Source organism: Rhyacophila brunnea, unplaced genomic scaffold (genome assembly GCF_057557595.1).
Source record: "Rhyacophila brunnea isolate RB1 unplaced genomic scaffold, BYU_Rbru_1.0 scaffold_18, whole genome shotgun sequence".
Taxonomy (NCBI): Eukaryota; Metazoa; Arthropoda; class Insecta; order Trichoptera; family Rhyacophilidae; genus Rhyacophila; species Rhyacophila brunnea.
In genome coordinates, this window is record NW_028232837.1 from 16528127 (window position 1) to 16539649 (window position 11523).

At 30.6% G+C, this 11523-nt stretch overlaps 1 protein-coding gene across 1 annotated transcript in view; it reads left to right on the forward strand.

Moving 5' to 3' along the window:
• Positions 1-11523, forward strand: part of LOC147073254 (uncharacterized) — a 781660-nt gene that overhangs the window by 621983 nt on the left and 148154 nt on the right. The gene's annotated exons all lie outside the window — the stretch shown is intronic.

Genomic DNA, 11523 nt, shown 5'->3' on the forward strand with positions numbered 1-11523 from the left:
TAATGTTCGTGATTAATCAGTACATTTTTCAATATGATTTTTATTATTCTACTATTAAAAACTACATTAAATACTTTCAATTTTATATACCTACCCATCATTTTTTCCCTAGTAAGTTCTATGTTTGAGGTTTTCCCAAGTTCCCGAGAATTCAATAATAAAATATAGTTTAACTTTAACATAATATAATATGGTATGTGAGTTTTGAAATGAGCTACAATATCAATATATAACTAAGACATGTGATGTAAAATCTTTCAAACATAAAGGCGGAACATTATATTATGATATTGTATTAAACAGTAAGTTACGACTTGAAATCTATAATATCACTTTTCGTCGGATTAACTTTATCTTAATGAAACTGGGTTTTTTTACCCGCTATTTGTTCCATGATTCAGTTACATACCCATAGCAAAGATTACGTTTATCATAGTTAATAAACAACGCCACATTTAAAAAAATCGTTAGTAATATAATATCAAATGAAAGCAATTATGTAGGTATATACATATCGTTTATTGAATATTACCCTATTTTTAACCTACGAAAGTATCATAAAATACTATACAGATTTATAATAAAAACAACACGAAAAGGAACTTATTGAAGGTAGTAGTCTGCCATTCCAGTGAAAGGGTTAAAATATAAATTATAAAAATAGCTAAATAAATAATAATACAATATTACTTACTCTTATTATTTTATTTTTATTATACTTTATTCACAATTCATTTATTTTAACAGAATATTCAATACTGGTTCCTTTCCTAAGAACATTTTCAACTGCTCCTAACAGACGACTCCAGTATTGATTTAAGTGAAATAAAAATTAAATAATAATACTAGTTATGTTATCATTTCTTTAACTATTATGGTCTTCAAAGGAGAAATGAGCAGTCTATTTTCAAAAACCGATAAGTCACACTTATGGTAAAAAAAGAAAACTAAGTACCTACCTACTTACATGAAAATTCACACAATATTTAATATAACTTTTAAAACCCGGCAAAAGCTTAAGAAAGAAATATTTTAAATTTTAATTACTTTTTTGAAATTTTAAACCGGTTTTTTTTAATGATACAATTCGACATGTCGTTTGATTTATTGCAAAAACATAATCAGTTAATAAAAATGGGCAAATTGCTTATTTTAAAATACAATAAATGTATGGTAGATACCAACGTTAATACCAGCCTGTTATGACTGATACAAAAAAGTTGTATGAACTTATCGGTTTTTGAAAATAAAAGCCTTAAATAACAATAAAAATTTGACTACTTAGGTACATTGTTAAAATAAACACCACATTGTTATCACATAATAATTAAAAATATATAAAGGTATATTATATAAAATTCAATATTGAAAGGCAAAAAAATATTAGGAAATACATAATGAAAGATAAGTTCATACTAACGTGTATTTTGATCTCCTTTAAAAATAATTAAGTAAGTACGTAAAACCACAAACACTTGAATGAAATACTCGTACATTATTTTGTTATTTACAGCACAATCATTACTACTAATAAGTACATTTTTAAGAGATATAATTTGACTACTGACCATGGTCAAACATTTATTACAAGAGAAACACACAAACAATGAATAAATATGTCTGTAAATAGTATACAAAATGTTTTAAAAATCAATTCTAAAATTAAAAATAATACTGTTGATCAATGACATAAATATGCATGTTTGACTGATGAGATGAGTTAATACATATTTATTAATTTTATTGTAATTTTAAAACGTTTTTTATTGTTATCTATAAATAATACAAAATAAGAGGAGTCATACATAATATCACACGACCTTCATTATTTGATTTTACCTAGCAAAAAAAATGGTGCTAGAACATTATTCAAATTTGAGTTAGAGCGAATGCAGGGATAAAAATAATGTTTGCAATTTTTTTGCTCATAACATTTGCGGTGTATATTTTTTTATCTCTGAATCCACAACAATCTACACTACAAATTTTTGTCACTTAAGCTCGCCGCTCATTACGATGGCCAGGCATTTCCAAAAATTGCAGGAAATTCAGAGTTTGATGCGCAATGTAGGGACAATTTGCACACTAGAAATCTTAAAACGTCGGGATAATCCGTTTGTTTTGCAAAGGTGCAGAACTAACCTGCCATTGGTAATGGAAATTGGGAGAGCAATATCTGTATTCAATCAAATTACTTGATATATTCCACTTACGTGAGCTCAATTAGGTGAAAGTTGTTTTAAACGTTATTAAAATACGGTATATTTAGTTCACTTATTTTTCTTTTTTCGCGTTTCGTGGTACGTAGGCACAATGTGTGGTCGGTTATTATAACCGATGTATATATAACACACCTCATGCCCCGTGTAACCCTATATCATGTCAATGCCGTCCCTTGATTGAATATCAAACCTGCGTGTTTTTGCAATTCGTGGCAACGTCTAGCCGTCTTCATGTGCGGAGAGCCTTCTGGTAGTTCGAGTGTCCGCGGTAAGCGCAACGCCTTGTCAATTATTGGGCGGACATAATTAATCCGTATAGTAATTTTCTATTTGACCGTGTTTCTGCTAAGCTTAATTATGACTAATTTAATCGTGCATATTTTAGATTTTGTATAAACCTTAATACTAATACGAGACGTAGAGAACTGAAATGTTTGAAGTAATATTTATTTTATATCAGTAACAGTTTTCATTTAACACAATTCAAATCATTTTTACTCTGATTATACCTACCACAGAAGAAATTTATTATATAAATGGGAAAGCCAGTCGCCATGGACCACGGATTGGACGCTTATCTCCATCTACTACTTCATTTTTTTTTTCATTACGGTTAGCCACGCAATAAATACAAAGCCCGTCCGAATGTTCTCAAATATTCGTTTATGTAACAAACTTTAATGCATGTTATAATACAGACGTAACTATTGGAACGCGTTTATCCCACATTTCTCAATACTCGAAAATTAAACCTTGTCACAGTCACACCAAAAAGGTACATTATTTTTGTGTTCTCTTGATTGTAACTTTCTGTTACGAAACCGAAGTTAGAAAAAAAATAGAATAGCTCTCGCCTGGGTCCCGATTTTTATAATCAGCTGTGACATAAAATGAATTACCAAGTTGTTCACGAAAGACAAGTTTTAAATTTAAAAAAAAATAGATTAAATTTGCTAACCAAGAAATTTTTGAGACGAATTTCCAGTAATTTTCGTGTGGCAATATCACACATACTTTAAGCAGCAGTGTTAAATACTGATCGTTTAAAAAATTGGATTGCTGGTGAAAACTTAGAGCTCAGACACACAGCGCTGCAGTTGAAGCGCGTCGACGCAGGTTTTACTAGATTCCCAAATGTGTTATATTTGAATCTAATTTCTTCATCCAACTGGACATTTTAATCGGATGCATTTGGAATTAAGTAAGACCCGAGTCGATGCGCAGCAACTGCAGTGCTGTCTACTAAATTAAATGATTATCTTTGTCACCTATGTACGATTCCAGTTCTCGACGTCTCCAAAGTTACAATCGAATAAACACGACGATACATATTTTTTGAGATTCTAGTGATTGTGAACATTAAAATAATTAGTGATTGCTTTTCCGTTCGTATATAATTTGGCCTTGCAACCGCTGTACGATTTGTTGCACTGCCATCGACTGAGTCCGTTCTTGTAGGAGGAATGCTTCACATATCTGAAGGGGCCTATCTCAATTACCACTCCGCCCCTGTTCGAGTCACGAAATCTAGCTACTGCAACATAGAGAAAAAAGTGTTATGTTAATATTATTAAAAGGAAGTGTTTCAAAAGAAATTCAGTTGCATTTATAGAATAATTAAATACTTGAATGTTGTCGATAATCATTATTAAATATTACTTTTTACATGACTATTTACTGTGTGTGGATTAATTAGAGTGACGGGTAGCTATTTAATTAAAAATAATATTTTGTATTATACTTTATATGAAGGTTTTTAAGATATAAAATACGTAATATATAATAATCAATCCACTGGAATTATAATATCTACTTGCTGTAGATTACAATACAATTATGTCTAATTAAACTAGGTAGTAAACTTTGGTATTTCTAAAATGAAAATAAAAAAAATATAATAATTAGATTTTCTTACCTAGTAAATGTAAATATTATTACTAAATATAGCCTATCATTTTTTCTGTCACGATAAAAGTAGCTAAACCATTCCGCAGTGGCTCTAAAGGCGATTCGCACTATTGCAAATCGCTATTGCTGTACCCATGTGTCACTGTAGAATGATTTAGTTACATATACTTACCTAAGTTTCTGTCCAAGGCCGTATATTATAGTCAGGCCGCGGCAAAAAAAAATGTAATTTCCTACGGTAGTGCTAGTTATTGTTTAACTTCATGGTTATAAAATTTTATCGGTTTTCATCCGTATGAAAAAAAAATCAATATGAGTATCCCTTCTATAAGTATACTTTCCCAAAAAACTATAATAATAAAATCGAGTGTCGACATAATAAAAATATACTATTAATGTAAATATGCGAATGAAATTAAGAAAGGGAAAAACCAGAGGGTTGGAGCGGACACTTTTTTGAGTTGCTCCGGTCCAGCTCCGCTCTGGGTAAAAAGTTTTAATAGGTATAATATATGCATATTATGTAGGGGAGATTTGATATTTCTTTTATTGACTCCATGGCTGAATCAACAAACCTTGTGTACTTATACTACGACATGTTATAAAATGACATAAAATTTATATAAATAAATAAATTCATCTGTTTATAAATATTAAAATAAAAAGAATGCAATATCTACGAACTTATTTACGTGGAGTCTCGAAAGTGTCAAAAAATCTGGAGAAAAAATATATCACTCGGCAGTGTTGCCGTATTTCATATAATTCCAGTGTTGCAAAGTGTCAAATACAATATTTTCACTGGATTTTAGGACGAAAATTTAATAATAAAAAAAACATCCTGATCATTGGAGCACTACACATTTTCGGTGCTCCGGCTTCGCTCCAGAGTGTTTCAGGTAAAAACGGTAAGTTACAACTTTCACTCATAAACTGAGCTTATATGCCTCTACTAGGTGGAGGTCATGATTATTAGCCATTCATCACGCGAAAGTCGAACCCACTCCAACGACTTCAGATACGGACAATCTGGCACTACCCCATCTAGAGCTTTTAAAGGTCTATATAATATGGATAACAAACAGCTGTAGGTAAATTGAAATTAGTACCCTGTATTCTTTCATGTGACTTATTTTATAACACACAGCAGGAATAATCGTATAAAAATCGCCCACCACACTAAAATGAAGAGTATTTTTAATATATATTTATAAAAAAATAATACCATTTTATTCACCCCATTTATTTTTCAAAAAAATACAAAAAGTAACAACATATATTTTTTGATTGGCAACTTTTTTCCCTTTATTGTAAATATTTTCCCATTGTAGTACAAGAGCATTGAAAACAAACAATTAAACATAATATTATATACCAACATACAATCCATAGCCCAAAACACATTAAAACAACCATTCTTAACTTGATTATAAGGAACAAAATTCTTAAAATAAAACATCAAAACTATAAATGACAAGATACCCACTTATAATAGGATACATAATAATAATATCGCCATAATCCACGCATATTGCTATCATTTTAAACCTAGTCACTTCGTTGCGAAAACAACTTACTTTTTTACTATACGTATTTCTTATTTTTCTAATACCTACCAATCGAAGTATCTAGATACCAGCGACATGAATGACACTTGCTTTAAAAATTAAAGAACTTAACTCTAAGTCGAAAAAATAAAAGAAATATAATAGAACCTGGACTGGAATGAGGCTATAAAGAAAATGGGCCAAAGTAAGTGGATAGATTTTCACCATAGGGCATCATTAGAAAAGGGGAAATGGAGTAAGTCTATTCTACCATCACCACGAGAGGTGCCCTGGTTTGTAGAGTCTCCTTTGACGAGGGATGAGCTTAAATTAATACTGAGGCTAAGAACAGGGCACACAATGGACAAAAGATTTGATGTCCTCATGGGAAGAAGCGAATCTCAACTCTGCGATGAATGTCATGTTTTAGAGGACATTGTACATTTATAGCACTACAATGCCCTAAATATGAACTTCACAGAGTACAGCTGCGAATTGCGGATATCTATGAGAATGTCGACGAATTGAAGGGTGTTCTGGCGGTGGGTAAGACGGAAGAGCTAGGTAAAATTGTTATTTAACAGAATAGGAGTGAGAACCTGATCGACGGATCCCCTTCTAGAAGAGAAGAGGCGATATGACAGCTGTCAAAGCCTCGGTAAAATCACAAAAAAAATATAATATTAATTTAAACATATGTTTTACAAGCTTAGAAACCGTGTCATTAATATACACTCATTTAAACTTAAAGTTAACAAATATTTTTAACAATTTATTATCTTCGTGATTACTCAGTTAAAAAAACGCCGAATCTATAACCTATATAGAACTTTAGGTAATATTGATAAAAATAAAAATGAAAAAATATTACTAATAACATGGACTTCAGCGAAACTGTAGGTACTTTAGAATAAGATTTTTATATGTGAGTGATGGATCTATATTTGTATATGTTTCAATTAACATTAACGACATTATACATCTTGGCTTCATACATAACAAAGATTCATTGATAAATATAATCTGAGTGTATGGATACCAGTGGCGAGGGTTGGAGATAGGCTGTTAAGATCCGACATAAATAGTGCACACTAAACTTTGTCACTCATACTTATCTGTTTTCATTGAACTTATAATACAATTTGCAGTTGGTGCTGGTTAGTTTTTAAAAATCAATTAAACCGTGCTTAAACTAAAAAAAAGTAGTTTAGGTATGCTACGGGCGATCAGACAAAAATGGTGCACACCTTTATTTAGTTGAATTAATCATACATAACGTTACAACATTATCTTCAATTTGTAGTCAAAATAAATACGTATGACTGACTAAGTTTAGTGTGCACTATTTGTGTCGGATTTTCAAAGCCTACTTCCATCCTTCGCCGCTGGTGGACAATTCTACATAATATATAAATTTGATGATATAATTAGGTTGACAGTTTAGTACTAAGAGAAGTGGGAATTTATTTAATTAATCAAACTTAAAAATTATTTTTTGTATTTTCCGGTAATCAGTCCGTACGCCAGAAGAATCGCGGAGAAGATTTTTTCTAAAATTTAACAAAAATCAATAACGAACATTAAAATAGATTTAATATAATAATTACTAACTACCTACTTACTACTTAGACGGTACAAAAGTGTGAAAAATATAAAACAATAGTAAATAAATAAAAGAACAATTTTAACAAATTATTTATATAGTATATTATTTTACATTTTAACATCGTTTAATGCGTATGCCGCTTTAGAATAATTATAACACAATAAAACATGTTTCCTAGTACCTATATAATTAGAAGGCATTAAATATTGTTTTGAATTGGTAATAATATGTAAATATTTTTTCATATACCAGGAAACTAAGTGATAAATATATTTCTTAAAACTATGTATGAAAGAATGATCATATAAAAAATACATTTTTAGCACCAATAACAGTATAATTTATAATAATATATTATTTCAATTCAACTTGGTAGAACATAAAATATATTTACGTTGCACAAAAAATATTGGAAACTTTATTGCAGTCTAATTTATAAATATGACTAATTTAAATAGTTTATTTATATATTATAGTTTTAGTAAATACTATTGTTTAAATTACATACGCAATGCATAAATCGATCAAAGTATAATGAAATTTTTATAATATATATATATAGAAATGTGTATAGTCTGTTCAGCGAGCGATATTACGTCAAAATATATTATATTTAAAAAATAAACCAATCTAACAATAATCTAATAATGTACTTTCGCACTTAGATTTATGATATTTCGTAAAATCCCACTAAATTTATTAATATATTTACAACAGTCATCAAAAGTAATGGAATATTTTAATATTGCTATATTTTCAAAATCCCCAAGTGTGGAAGACTATTCATTAATGACTTATTGAATAATTATAATAATTATATTGCTATCGAAAGAATGGATTTACCTGCCTTATAAACAATGAAAAAAACATTGTTTTTATAAAATTTATCATCACTTGGTATCAAGTGAAAAATATTTTTTTTCTATAATTCCATTACCACCAACAAAACGCTGTATCAATTGAAAAGATATCTATTATTATATATTTATCTTATCAATATTAGTATTAAAACTTATGTATATTATAAGGCATACGCCAACGTCGATGAAGAAAAACGATCTGGCAATCGATGTATAGTATACTAGATATATATCGTAAGTATACACAACCGTTTGGAAGTATGTACATACATATTGAGAAGGAAATGTACCATGTATTTATATCGTAAGTACTATTTAATATGTATTGTCACATCATGATAATGCGCCGGTGAATCTTGTCAGCCGATGTATTATTATAGTCGGGAAAATCCTTGACCCAAACACGCCGGTTTAAATTTTATAAATTTCAAATATTTCGCCATTTGCAGATAGTACCTACACAACAATACAGAGGTATCTAATTAGTCGATACCGGTCTTCATGGGCCTCGTCTAGCGAGAGCTATTATACCTGATCGAATCTGTTATTTCAGTTGGTTGTCGTTTCGTTTAACCACGCTCTAAAATATTCAATAATTTAAAATGTAAAACTATTGCATTTTGTGTTCTCTGGAAGTCGTTGGAGATATTATGTAAAGTTCTTGGCCGCCTGTCCTCTAAAATTTAAGTTTGTTTATAACCATGTAAAATGTCTGTAATTTTCCTGGAATAATTTAAAAAGTGTGCAAAAATTAAAAAAAAAATATATATTAACCGATTCGTGTTTCATCACACTACTACCTCGAAATAAGATTACAACGAATAGTATTCTGTCGTACATGACAACGTAACCTACAACCTAATGAAGGTAGTTATAATACATACTATAAAGAAGGATCATAACCGCTAACATGTGCTATAAATGTCTAAGCAACAAAAAAAAACACACGAAAGTCCGTCTATAGTCAATATAAAACAGTAATGAGACCAGTATTAAAGACCACAGTTCGGACAGGTGGATAATAACTGTAGGCGATTACCAAAAGTTAAAGGTATTCAAACGTGAAGTCTTGCGAAATTTTAAATAGTTATGACCAATCGTATGTGTCATTTGTTTGAATTATTTAACATTTCTCTCAGTACAAACAGTTATATTAAATGGATAAAAGAACAATAATTGAACTCCCCCAAAATACATAGGTGTGTGTTAAAATAAAATGGTAAATAGGTATTCCCACTCCGTATTTACGAAGAAATACTAAAAAAACTGCCATTTATATACTATAATGAACGTATGTCACAAAAACTCAAATTATTTTAAATTACTGAAAATAATTAATATAATCCAAGACAGAAAACTGACGATTTTCATTTCAATTTGACAACACACTAACGTCGTCCATGGTAGCAAATTTAGAATTAATGGGGAAATTCACTTAACTCATTTAGTGCTAACGCCGCGACTGGCGCGTTTTGAGTACTTGACCATTAGATATAATTGACGTGTTATTTAAATGTGGTAATTAAAAGGTCTGCAGTGATTGTGTTAATAGGTAAGAGGGAGCGCCAAAATTAAGCATCTGAAATTATTAACAATCAAAGTGTTTAATAGTTTTGACTGAATATTCCGACAAATTCTTGAATATAGGGAATGGTGACACTGGACAACAATGATATCCAATAAATACTTCTGCAATCACAAACTTTTGTCTTATATTTTTGGGTGTAAGCAAGGATTGTAGCCTACTTTAATCAAGTTATTCTTTAGTATGCCAGTTTGTGAGAGGATTCTGTCAGTTACCTTCAGTTAGAGTTAGCCAGTAACGTGACACAGTCAAAACAAACTCAATTTAAATGCAAATTAAACACAACGCAAACAATATTTACTCTATGTTAAATTGGATATAATATTATATTATATTCCCTTAGATTGGACCTGAGATTTGTTGCGTATTGAATCGATCTGTAAGTTAAGCAGTGATTGGCTAATATTATGAACTGGGCGTATACATTTCCGAATAATGTAGACAGCAAGATAACACTAACGTAATAAAAAAGTAATAAAACCGATGTGACAACGTGTTGTTTTCTGTCCCAATGCATGACATCACTCGATCTGTATTATTATTTAATCTATGTTTGGGTGTTAATAACATACGTTCATTGTGATTTAATAAAAAATAATACCTAGTTAATGTAATATTCTTTTACATACGAACTAGGTCCTGCGTGTTTGCTCCTGCTAAAAAATAAAATAAAGTATAAAACTATTGATATTCGCTATGGGTTGCTGAATTGTGGACAATGGTTGTGGACGGTCATGGACTTGACAATCAGTTCTTTCTCCGTGTAAATTTTGGCTCTGCAATGCGTCTGGTGCCTCTTGACACAGCGCCACAGAATCTGTCCCCTTGGAGTGATCCTTTCTTTCTGGAAACGGTACCCGTTCTTCAATATCACCCTATTTCCATGTCTCGAGATTCCGAAGGTAGGAACTGAAAGAAGAATATAAACGTGATTAATTCTCGTCCCCAACATTGTAATAATATAATATAAACGTAACGACTTTAGTCTATCACCAATAATAGAATTACTCATTTTAGAATTAAGCATCAGTTTTTAATCGTAAACATTCACTTATTACTTAGAACACTGCATCTGAAAAATAATAGCGTCCTCTTTAACGTGCCTGCCTATAGAAATCTTAATTCTTTAATAACACGTGGTTGAAAAATTAACTTTATCTGCATTGCAATAACGGTGTATATTGTACATCGTGCGCATTTTTGTAGTATTCTGCTCAAATGTCCAATTAAATATGGCCATATATAATGTATGCCGGCTCTCGTGGTGCAGTGCGTAAGTCGCTGGTCTTCGGGGAGCTCCAGGTTCGAGCCCGGTGAAGATATTTATGTGTTTTTCTCAAAGAATGTGTGTTTGTGATTGTTTCACTTCTATTACTAATTAGACTACAGTATCACTCCACTATTGTCATCGGGCATCTACGCCTGTTGTAGTATTAAAAAGATATGTATATTATATATTATATTTTGTTAAATTTAATAAAATCAGCCTTTCTTACCCAAAATGACTTAAGTAGTGACTTTTTTTATTTTACAGGAAAGCACTTTGAAAAACATAATGCTATCCACATACAACCGTGCTAAAAGTATTTATCTAACTTTGTTAACTATCGCTGATGCACTTTTGGGACGCTTACGTTGATATTTTAAATAACCTAACCCTATAAATAACCAATTTTCTTCATAACGTCTCTAACGCCCTTTTAGCAAACAATTATAGGTACGTAGATTACAATAAATGTTCGTTCATGTCTTTGACCTATTCAGCTAACAAATCGATTTTCATATTGACATTTGT